This window comes from Odocoileus virginianus, chromosome 3 (assembly GCF_023699985.2).
Source record: "Odocoileus virginianus isolate 20LAN1187 ecotype Illinois chromosome 3, Ovbor_1.2, whole genome shotgun sequence".
Lineage (NCBI taxonomy): Eukaryota > Metazoa > Chordata > Mammalia > Artiodactyla > Cervidae > Odocoileus > Odocoileus virginianus.
Window position 1 is genome coordinate 18,698,618 of NC_069676.1, and position 12,249 is coordinate 18,710,866.

Genomic DNA, 12,249 nt, shown 5'->3' on the forward strand with positions numbered 1-12,249 from the left:
AGCAGGGATAGATGTGAAGAGGGTGCAGGGGTCCAAGTGAGTACCCAGCTTCTTCAGTCAACCCCTCGGCCCTCGTGGAGCCCTGTGACCCCTGTCTACATGTTCCAGGACATTCTGGTTCAGCACCCAGAGTCTACCGTCACTCTTTCCTAGGGGCTTCCACTTCACAGACCTGGAGCCTCTGTGAGTTCATTGGATGTAAGAGGAAGGTAGAAAGCACAGACTCTGACCTTGGAGCGCTCAGGATCCCTGCACCCCCCAACTTTCCTGGTCCTGGCGCACCTCAATGGCTGGAGCAGAGTTGGTACCAGAGAACGAAGGCCAGAGGGTGGGGGTGCGCATCCCTGCTGGGACAACTGGATATTGCTTCTGGGACTGCCGCCTCTGTCGCCTGGAAGCAGCCGGTGGCTCTGATCCCCAGGCAGGAGCAAGGTTGGGGGGGGTTCTCCCCAGGCCGGTCTCTCGAAGCACCTCCTTTGGAACTCACCTAAACGCCAGAGACCCTCAAAGACCCCTCGGGTCTCCTGGCTGTGAAATCTGCCCAGTGTCTCCCAAGGCACCCTCAGGTGTGTGTCACCTGGGCAGTGACTGCTCGGCCTGGCCAGATGCGGTGACCCTCTCCAAAATGTTCTCCATCCCCTCGGCAAGGGTTTCCAAGTGTCTGCCAGGCCAGGCTCCAGGGGATGCCAGTGTGCAGGGTGGGTGTTCTAGTGAGAATTGTGGACCCATTCGGAGTCTTCCCCCTCCAACACTGCTGACATCGGGCCGGGTCACCCTGTGGGGTGCAGTGGGCATCCTGGGCACTGTGGGGGAGGGTGGAGCAGCCTCCAGGCCCCCATCCCCATGACGCCAGGAGCCCTCAGTTTTGACAACTGACCCCACACAGATGTTCCCAGACATCACCCAGTGTCCCATGGAGGCAGGCCCCCTGCCTCACCAGTTGCTCTCATAGTGTCTCTGGATGTGGGTGCCCCCGCCCGAAACCAGATGGATTTTCCCATAAGTTTGGAAGCTCTGGCAGAGGGGCGGTGGGGGGTGGGGGGGAAAGGGTGGGGGGCTGGGACCATAGCCAGTTGGCTCCCGCCCGTGGAAGGGCTGAGCGCATGGGCCTTCATGGCACTGGCTTTCCTTATGGAGGTGCCACTGCCCTTTTAGCCAGAGTTGGGCTTTCCAATAGGGTAGCCACGCGTCCCCAGCGGCCACTGAGCTCCTGAAAGGGAGCTCAGATGGAAATGAGTGTATTTTGCACAGGCCGGGTGATGATTCTTAGCTGAGAACGATTTTTCCAGCTTTTCACCAGCCCTCCCTCCTGAGGCAGAGCTCAGTGACCTCCCAGCAGCCGGTGTTTTCCTGATAGCCCCTGTTCTCTGGGAGTTTGTGAACATTTCAGCTGAAAGCGCCTCCCGGATCTTTTATCTCGAGAGGGTGGCCCTCGTGTGAGGGACAAACTCCAACCCGGCGTGCCACGTCAGAGACTGTTTCTTTCTCCTGGTTGGTCCCCTGCTTCAGATGTGTGTTGAAATGCCCACAATTATCAGTTCTCTCCGCGGACAAGCTGTTCTCCTGAAAGAGCTGCCAAGATAGACAGTTGAAACCTTAAAACGTTCTTGCAGAAGGTCATGGCTGCTGCCGCAGCCTCACGATACATAAGTAATTACTGGGTCCCCGCCCAGAAACCCACCAAGGGCGCCCCCCCCCCCCCCGACAGCACACAGGACCCAGAGCCACCCCCACCCCAGTAGCCCATGGCTTTGATTCTGGAATCTTGGGGAGAGCAGGCCCCAGGGTGCTTCCCATGGCAGCAGGGGGCTGCTCAGACGTGACATCGACCCCCTCCAGAAGGGTCTCACCCTTGTGATCCTGCCCCCAAGGAACACTGGGCAATGTCTGGGGATGTCTGTGGTTGTCATGACTGGAGGGGGTCCTGGCATACAGTGGGTGGGGGGCCTAGGGGTGTGCTCCACCCCCCACAGTGCTCAGGATGACCCCACAATGTCCCAGCCCGTGTCAGCAGCGCCCAGCTGGAGTGGGGAGTGGGGAGTGGGATCCCCACTCCCCAAGATTCTTGCTCCCAGGATGAACCAGCATCACTCTTTTTGTGCTCCATGTATTTTATCACACTGGCTCCCACCCCGGCCCCATTCTTCCACATGCTGTGGGCGAATCCCCTCACACACTGGTTAGTGCTGCCACCTAATTGGACCAACTTGAACACCCAGGCCCAGAAAGGCTCCCATCTGATACCGCAGAGCCAGGCTTCCACCTGTGGGGCAGTGAGAACTGTCCCAGCCCAGGCAGCAGCCAAGGTCTGGAGACCCATGCATCCCCAGGCGGGCATGTTGCTAGGCAACGGCGTGACTGGTCAGCCTCCCTCAGAGCAGGGATGATGCACACACGGTCATCAATAGTCAGATTCAAGGCCTCCTTTGACTCAGAACACACATGGGGTGACAGTCACGTATGGTAAGGTGGGGGCAGGGGTATAGGGAGCCATGGGGAAGCTGAAGAGGGGCTCATTTGTGGTGGGTAGAAGGAGCCCCTACAACTCAGGGCCCATTCCCACCCCCTGCCACAGTGCACAGACCTGAATTCACCTGAGCTGGTGCACACTGAGGATGTGGTTCTTCCTTTTGTTCCCTCCTCTCTAACTTTGTATGTTGAGTCAGCAGACACCTGTGTGCCAGGCCCAGCTGGCTAAAGCATGTGTGTCTGGCTGCAGAAGCTCCCAGTACAGTGTACACGGTGGGCATGTGTAACGGAGGACTGAGGCATGACCTGGGGAGGGCCAGGCTGGGATGAGCTCAGAAGTTGGGGGCAGGGGGAGGGCTCTGGGGGGCTGAGGGTGGGGTGGTGGCTTCAACAGGCATCCCAAATTCAGGGACCTGGGGTATCAGGAGCTTGTTTCTTATTGCCACTGGTATTCCCCCAAATTCAAATGTTAAAACCTACTTACTCCCGAGTGTGGTGGGAATTGAAGGTGGAGCCTTTGGGGAATATGGTCTTGGGACTTATATTAACATTAAATACATATTTTGAACTTTAGCCATGGTTACTATCTCCCAGCTGCCAAAGCTCTTAGAATTTCTTGAGCCAGTGGAGCATCCCCTGCATGTAACTAAATGTGACAGTGATTGTGAAACCCCAGGCTCTCTGCTCTGCCATCACATGAGGAGTGTGCTGGCTAGCTAGTGCTATGTCATAAGCGACCACAGACTCGGCACCTTATACCTCCCCTGTCTCTCCAGGCAGACGTGTGGCTGAGGCCTCTGCTCACAGTCTTACTGGGCCTGGCCCAGACTGAGTTCTCTCCTGAGGCTCAGCTGGGGAAGAATCCATTTCCCAGTGTGCTCAGGCCATTGGTAGGGTTTGGTTCCTTTCAGTTGTCAGGCCCAGGTCTTAGCAGCCCACTAGGGACTGCTCTCAGCTCTTGGAGGCTGCCACCAGGTCCTACCCTGGCTGCATGATCTCCTCCAGGGGGCCCCTCATCCCTCCAGTCACTGCAGAAGGGCCCTGCCCTAGGGAGGGAGGACTCACCTGATTGGGTCAGGCCCACCCATGCATCCTTTTGATTAACTCAAAAGTCAACTAACTTGGGAATTTATTTAATTTGATTTTGTCTCTTTCTTTTTTTGTTTTTTAAATTATGAAGTTGTGATAACACATTTATAGGAGACTTTGAGAATATAGAACAAGGTTACATATAAGTTCCACTGTATATGATAATTATTTTTTAAGTAGATAAGTTTTTAGTTGGAGTTTCAATATCAAACTCTCAAAAAGGAATAGAATGAATATACAGAGAAGTAGAAGGATACAGTAGACCTCAAAAGCACAATGAACCAATTCAACATAATTAAGATTCATACAATTTTCACAACTGTAGGATACAAATTCTATTCAAGGTCCCAGAGATTATAAACTAAGAGACACTGGGACATATCTGGGGAAATAAAACAAGGTGCAAAAATTTCATGATCTAAAGGTACTGAAATGATACAGAGCCTATTCTCTTATCACTGTGGAATTATATTAGAGATCAGTATCAAAAGATATTTGAAAATAACCCCCATATTTTCAAGTGTAATGTAATGTTACCCAGAGCGATCTTTGACTTAGCCATTGAAAGCCTCCTTAAAGTTAGAAGACTGAAAAACCACAGAGGATGATTACAGAGAAGAAAGCATTTAAATGAGAAATTAATATCAAAATGAGAAATTAATATCAAAGATACTTATATTTATTTATTGGTTGCACCACACTGCAGGTGGGATCTTAGTCCCCTGACCAGAGATTGAACCCACACCCCATGCAGATTCTAATCACTGGACCACAAGGGTGGTCTCTAACTTGGGACTTTAATTACACCCTCGAATTCCTTCCTCTGCAGGAAATCACCTAATCAGGGGAATGGCATCTTATCACCTTCATAGTCCTGCCAACCCCTGGGGCTTGGTCCACCAGGAGCCAAGGGTTTGGAGACTTAGACTCCTTCTGGCCACCAAGGGGCAGCAGGGGGCCTGGTCACTGCAGATGCAGGCACCTGCAGCTGGCACCAGGGCTCTCAGGGGGCCTTTGTACCCTCCTGCTCCTTGCTGGCGGCACCGCAGGCAGGTCAGTGTTGGGTGGAATGGCAGTGGTTGGAGAAGGCATGCCTTGTTTGTCTCAGTCACACCTAGACATACCTAAGGTTTCATTTGGTTTTGTTTTTTGTTTTTTTCTGCTGCACCACTTGGCTTGTAGGGTCTTGGTTCCCCAACCAGCAATCAAATCTGAACCCCTTGCAGTAGAAGCTTGTCATCCTAACCACTGAACCACCAGGAAAGTCCCCTCACTGTTTTTTTTTTTTTTTTTAAGAAAGGCTATAATTTGAAATAGTTCCAGATTCATGCATGCATGCTCAGTCATGTCTAACTATTTGCCACCCAAAGGACGGTAGCCTGCCAGGCTCCTCTGTCCATGGGGTTCTCCAGGCAAGAATACTGGAGTGGGTTGCCAATTCCTTCTCCAGGGGATCTTCCCAACCCAGGGATTGAACTGGCATCTCCTGTGTCTCCTGCATTGGCAGGTGGATTCTTTACCACTGAACCAGCTGGGAAGCCCAATTCCAGGTTCATAGAAGTTGCAAAAACCATGCAGAGTGATTGCATGCACCCTTTCCCCAACTCCCCCCCGTGGCCTCATCTTGTAACTAAAGTACGATAGGAAGTTGGTGTGTGTGCAGGCCCCTGCCCTCTGTTAAATCTGTGGGCATGGAGGACCGTCACCCATTTGCAGAATGGAGAGTTCTTCCATCCTTGGGGGGGGGGCACGGAGAAAAATGGACACGAACATCTAACCGTGAATGGCATTGTGTCCCAGGCTTGCGGTGCAGGCCTAGCTCCGTGCATCTTGTCTGCTACCTCGTCAGGCAGCCAGCCCTGCAGGTGGGTTTATTCTCTTGGGGGGATTCTGCCAGTTTGTGGGGGCTCCCAGCACCAAAGACTCAGGTTCAAATCCAGACACACCCCCACCTGCAGGGCACCCCAGGAGACGAGGCTGCTGAGACATCCCCATGTTGGAGTCAAAGCCTCCTCAACTTCCCCAGAGGTCTCTGCTGTCTTCTCTGTGCCCCGCATGGTCGGTCGGTGTTCTGGGGGTGGGGCGGGGGGGCATTGTGTGCGTCTTACTCCCAGGAGCCTGTTCAGTAGCAGCACCCCTCACGTCTGAGGGAGGGGGAATTCCAAGATGGTGCTCTAGATCCCCACCCCCTTGTGTCCATACTCTGGGTGGGTTCCCACTCCACAGTTAGGCTCACATGATGTGGCCAAAGAGAGTTTGCGGGTATAACAGAGACCCCTGATCAGTGGTGGGTGGCCTGACCTAATCAGATGAACCCTTACAAGAGACCAGAGACGTATTTAGAGGAGTCAGATCCACAGACAGGAAGTAGATGGTGGGGCCAGGGGCTGGAGGAAGGGGCGGGGAGTTAGTGTTTCATGGGGACAGAGTTTCTGTTTGGGAAGATGAGAAAGTTCTGGATGGTGGTCCAGACAGTCACGCAACAATGTGAATGTGCTTAAGGCCACGGAGCTGTGCACTTAGAAATGGTTAAAATGGTAAATTGCTTTTTACTACAATAAACAGAGAGGGAGAGAGAGATCAGAGCAGCAGCAGACACTCCTGCTGACTTTGAAAAAGGCAAACAGCCACGTTGTGTGTGTGCTGCCCGGGGAGAAGGCCACGCAGCTGGGAGCTGAGAGCACCCCCCACCCGACAGCCAGGGGGAAAACAGCACCTCAGTCCCTACACTGCAGAGCAGGGCATTCCACCAACCCCCTGTCGAGCTTGGAAGGGGGCCCTGCATCCCAGATAAGGACTCAGCCCAGCCAGTCCCTGGGTGTTGGGCTTTTGAGACTCCAAGCTGAGGGCCCAGTGAAACCACATCCCCATTTTCTAACAGAGTGACCGGGAGACAACAAAGGGTGTTGTTTTGGAGCCTGTGTTGGTGCGACTTGTCATGCAGCAGCAGCTGACTGATGCACCTACCGTGCTGCCTTCCCACACGCTTGTTCTGGAACTCGCCGCAGTCCTGCCACTTAGAGACGGCTATCTCCACGTCACAGAGGAGAAACTGGGAGTACAGAGAAGCTGAGTAATCTGCCCAGGGCCCCTCAGTAACTGCTCTGTGACGATCAGATCAGCTGCGTGTGGCACCCAGGCTGGACCTTAGGCTCCTCCAGGTCAGGGATCTTGCCCAACTGCCCAGCCAGATGTTTAGGGAGTGAGTGGAAGAAGGGAAGAAGGAGGCCGGGGGAGGAATCCTCACCTGAGCTCCTGCGCAGAGAGGTGAGCCTGTGAGCAGGGTGGGTGACACGGCAGAGAGCGTACTCAGCCTACCCGGAGCGATCCCGAGCGGTGATCCCTGCGGGCTCCCGGCTGAGTCAGCGGCCGCACCGAGGTCTGAGCTCCTGAGCCTCCTGGAATGGGACGTGCTGTCCCCAGCTATCTGACTAACATCCCGCTGAGTCACAGTTCTGGCCAGATGAGAGGCAAGAGGCGAGCCAGAGCCCTCTGCCCACGGGAGTCACAAAGCCAGGCACCCCGGAGGCCCAGAGAACCGGGCTGCAAGCTCTGGGTTCCTCGGTGCAAGCTGGGGCTGCAGGCTGAGGATGGGTTTGCAGAGTAGGTGGTAAGAGAGGCAGCCACACCCACACACAGCCCTGGCAAACCGGCAACCAGATCTCCCTTGTCCCGGGGCTGAGGGGCAAGGCTGGCAGGTCCCCTTGGCAGTGCAGGGACCATCCTGGGAGCTGTGAGGGGTTCCCCCACTCTAAGCCCTCACTCCACCAATGCCAGGAACCCCCAGTCCTGACAACCACAGATGTCCCCAGACACAGCCTAGTGTACCCTGGCTGACAGACTCACCCTAGTCGAAACCCTGGTTGAGGGGCTTCCCTGGTAGCTCAGTGGGTAGAGAATCTGCCTGTAGTGCAGGAGATGCAGGAGACGCTGGTTCAGCCCCTGGGTCGGGAAGATCCCCTGGAGGAGGGGGCAGCACCCACTCCAGGATTCTCGCCTGGACAGTCCCACGGACAGAGGGGCCTGGGGGGCTACAGTCCAGAGGGTCGCAGAGAGGAGGACATGACTGAAGCGACTTAGCATACATGCACACATGTATTACCTGATAATAATAATAATCAAAGGGACCCTGGCCAAGTGAGCTGATGGTGACAGCACTGCCTGAGGACAATAGCAAGTGCTCCCTCTGGGGCTTGAAGCAGGGAGGCCTTCCTGGAAGAAGTGACATCTGAGTTGAAATTGACAATGCTCTGGAGTGGATCAGCGTGGGAAAGACTCTCCAGGTGGTGGGAGTGGTGTGTGCCAAGAACCATCCTGGTTCCAGGATGGTGGGCAGGGATGCAAGGTGAGGGGGAGCAAGGAGGCCTCAGGTGAGACCCCTTTATTCTGAGGGCAGTAGGGAGCCAAGGAGGGTTTCAGCCCTGCCCATGGCAACAATCAATTGACCTCCTTGTTTTCTGGATTAGGACACCGAGGCACAGAGAAGGTGACGGGCCCTGGTCACCATCAGCAGCGGTGGGCAGAGGCCTAGGGAGCTTCAGGGCCACTTCTACAACGCTTGGGGGTGGGGTGAGTGCTGGAGCCAGACCTGGGATGCAGCACGTCCCAGCTCCAAGACCCCTGGTCAGGCAGGCCTCTGCTCCCACCCTCAGTTTCCCTTCGTTAAAATTCACCCAGGGCTGCTGCCGGAGGGGTGAGGGCATCAGCTCTGTAGCCCATGTCCTCAGGCGGTGCAGTGAGGGCCCTGGGAGGATGGGAAGTGTGTCCTGTCACTCCGCTGTCCTGGGGTCTCCCACCCGAGCCCCGCATGCCTCCACTCTCTGGGCTCTGACTTCGTTCTTCCTGAAGACATCAGGGGTCATCGGGCCTCTCTGGTATCCATGGAAAGCTGGGTGTGAGTGAGGGACCCCAGGCCCTTCAGCAGATTGGTGGTAAGCCCTGACCGAGGGCGAGAAGGAAGCCAGGGAGCAGTGGGGAAAGGATATGCTCCTGGCCCAGAGCCCGCGCCTCCGGGAGGTGACCAGCAGGCTTCTACCCTCCACAGGTCCTGGCCCCATCTCCACCAGGAAGGACAGCCGCCAGGGCGGTGCTTCCCTGTCCTGAGCTGACCTTGTTTTCCTGATCTCGGGGCAGGAACTGCCTGGCCTGTGTAGTGGACACGTACAAGCTCAGTAAACAGCCTGGGAGCTGGGAGTGAGAGCTGAAGTGCCGGGCCCCCTCCCACCCGCCTGCCCTCCGCTCCATCCTTGGCAATCCTCAAGAATTCTCGGGGAACCAGTCCCTGCTCCCTTCCTTTAGGACTGAGATGTCAGCCACCTCCTGGGGGCTGGGGGGAATGGCAGAAGTGCCACCTGGGGACGGCCACCTGTGTTGTGAGACCACCAGGACTGCCGTGTTTACTCACAGGCTGCTTGGCTCCACATGCACAACTGGGATGCACATGGGCTCTTGTGAGCATTTGGAGCATCTTCATATCTGTGTGTGTGTGTGTGTGTGTGTGTGTGTGTGTGTTGAAATACCCATACCATCCCATACCATGAAATTCACCCTCTTAACCATTTCGAAGTGCACAGCTCATGGCGTTAAGCACATTCACACTGTCATGCAACCATCCCCACCATCATCTCCAGAACTTTCTCATCTTCCCAAACTGAAACTCTGTCCCCATGAAACACTCACTCCCCGTCCCCTCCCCCAGCCCCTGGCCCCACCATCTACTTCCTGTCTCTGTGGATATGACTCCTCCAGGGACCTCCTGTGAGTGGGATCAGACAGTGTGTGTCCTTCTGTATCTGGCTTCTCTCTCTGAGCATTATGCTCTCAAGGTCCACCTGCGTTGTAGCAGGTGTCAGAATCTCCTTCCTCTTTAAGGCTGCATCATTTTCCACAGTGTGGAGGGACCACATTTATTCATCCGGCCTTTGCTGATGGACACTTAGGTTGTTTCTGTCTTTTGGCTGTTGTGAATTGTGCTGCTGTAAACACAGGTGTATAATTATCTGTTTGGGACCCCACCTTTTTTTTTTTTTTTTTTTTAATTGTTTATTTGGCTGTCTCAGATCTTAGCTGTGGCACGGGAGATCTTCATTGAGTCATGTGGGGTTTTTCATTGAGGCTCTTGGATTCTAGTTGTGGCTCGAGGGCTTAATTGCTCTGTGACATGTGGGCTCTTAGTCCCAGACCAGGGATCGAATCCGTGTCCCCCTGCATTGGAAGGCATATTCTTAACCACTGGACCACCAGGGAAGCCCTGTCTGTCCTCCCTTAGTAGGGCCCACCTTATCCCAGAGTGACCTCATCTCTCTTTAGCTAGTGACATCTGCAAAGATCTTATTTCCAAGTGAGGTCTCTGGACTAGTCTGCTCAAACTACCACAACCTGATACTACAGGTCGGGGCCTTGAACAATGGGTAGTTATTCCCTCCCAGTGCTGGGGGCTGGACATCCTGGATCAAGGTGTCTACAGGCTGGCTCCCTCTGAGGCCTCTCTTTCTGGTGTGAGGATGGCCACCTTCTCCCTAAGTCCTCGTGTGGTTTCCCATCTGTGTGTACCTGTGTCCTAATCTTTTTTTTTTTAAGATTTTTTTTTTTTTTTGGTGTGGACCATTTTAAAAGGCTTTATTGAATCTGTTAAAATATTTTATGTAACATGAAATATTATTATCTTCTGTTTTATGTTGTGTTTTTTTGGCCCAGAGACATGTGGGATCTTAGTTCCCCAACCAGGGATCAAACTCTCACCCTCTGCCTTGAAGGGTAATGTCTTAACCACTGGACCACCAGGGAAGTCCCTAATCTTTCTGATAAGGACCCTTGTTCCACTGGCTCTGGGGCCACCGTTAGGACCTCATTTTACCTTAATCTCCTCTTTAAAGATCCATCTCCAAATACAGGGGCTTCCCAGGTGGCTTGGTGGTAAAGAATCTGCCTGCCAATGCAGGAGATGCAGGTTTGATTCACGGGTCAGGAATATCGCTTGGAGAAGGAAATGGCAACCCGCTCCAGTATTCTTGCCTGGAGAATCCCATAGACAGAGGAGCCTGGCAGGCTACAGTCCATGGGGTCGCAAAGAGTCAAAGATGACTTAGCAACTAAAACAACAGCTCCAAATACAGTCACAGGGTCCTAGGCGTCAGGGCTTCCACACAGGAATTTGAGAAACACAACTCAGTTCAAAGCGGTCACCATCTGAGGTTCTGGGCGGACAAGAATTTTGGGGGAACTGCTCAACCTACTACGGGGGAGCTCAGTAAGAGCTCAGAGTTGAACTCAGTAAGAGACTCAGGGTGGGTGGTCATGGGTATGGGGAGCCTGCAGCAAATAAAAACACTGTGGATGGGGCCCCTGTTGGCAGCAGCCCTGAGCAAGTCACTTAGTCAAGATATAATCTCCGCCCTTGGAGTGTGCTGCCAGTGAGGGAGCCTTCGCGCCTCTGTAAACCAGGGCTGGAGGAGGTTACCCAAGGTCACGGGACAGCCTCGACTGGAGCCAGCACCTCCACCCCGCGAGGTCACTCCTTGCATGCCACTGGCTGCCCAGCCAGGGGTGATGGTGGCGTGAGGACACCCAGGGGTCCCCCTGTGAGGCTGGCACTGTGGTCCCAGGATCCCACCCACTGCTGGAACATTGCCTTGAAATCTCTTCTGCCTGTAGTTGCTTAAAAATGTTGTATTCTTGCCTGAGACCTTGCAGTTTGTTTCGAGGGGAAACGGCTTTGACTTTCCCGCCTTCTTTATACTGTGTTGATCTTGCAGTGTGAGCCACCCCTTGGGGTGCCACAGGCCCTGCCCTGGGGTGTAGTGGGGGGAAGGGTGAGGCTGTTACTGTGTCTGAGGGGGCATTGCAAGGTGAGGCAGTGGTGAGGAGACCAGGTGTGTAGGAGATGGAACAGGACAGTGTCCTGCAGCCGGAGCACAGGACTCTTTTTCTTTTATTGAGATGTAGTTCACACACCAGAAAATTCATCCTTTAAAGTGTACAATTCAGTGTGTTTTCATGCCTAGTTGTGCAACAACCACCATTAGCTAATTCCAGAACATTCCATCCCCCAAAAAGGAGCCATATCCCCATCAGCAGTCACCCCTCCCCCCCCCCGCAGCCCGTGACAACCAGGAACCCACTCTCTGTGTCTGTGAGTCGGGCTGTTCCTCACGGTTCCCATCAGTGGAGTCACACCCTGTGTGTCCTGTGTCTGCTTCTCTCACTTTTCTCAGCATCCCCCCACATGGCAGTGAGTGTCAGGGCTTCCCTCCTTCTCATGGCTGAGGGATAGTTCATGGTGGGGTTTGCTTTCGATTATGTGGTAGACATTTTGATGGTATTTGATGTTTCTGGGGGCCCCACACCCTGATAAGGTTTTGGCCTGATTTTAAACAAGCACTTGCCCCAAATTTGCTATAATGTAGATCAACGGTAGCAAACCTTCTGTAAAGGGCCAGACACTAAATATTCTCTTGTTGCAAGTGAAGGTGTCTCTGCTGTAGCTACTCAGCTCTGCCCTTATATCCTGAAAACACCAGAGACAACACCTGCAGGAACGGGTGTTGCCATGTGCCAGTAAAGCTTTATTTACAAAAAGCAAGCAGAGGGCCACACATGTGGCCCTCAGGCCAGAGCTTGCCAACCCTGCTTTAGGATGGAAGTTCTCCAACGTTTTGATCCTGCAGGTTCCAAGGACTTTCTGTGTTTTTT

At 53.9% G+C, this 12,249-nt stretch overlaps 1 protein-coding gene and 1 long non-coding RNA gene across 3 annotated transcripts in view; one reads left to right on the plus strand and one right to left on the minus strand.

Moving 5' to 3' along the window:
* Positions 1–12,249, plus strand: part of GNG7 (G protein subunit gamma 7) — a 137,196-nt gene that overhangs the window by 47,113 nt on the left and 77,834 nt on the right. The gene's annotated exons all lie outside the window — the stretch shown is intronic.
* Positions 1,261–2,046, minus strand: LOC110138380 (uncharacterized). The gene is made up of 2 exons (XR_002314193.2): positions 1,851–2,046; positions 1,261–1,572 (listed from the first exon to the last, which is right to left on the minus strand). It is a non-coding gene; the product is annotated as an uncharacterized lncRNA (long non-coding RNA).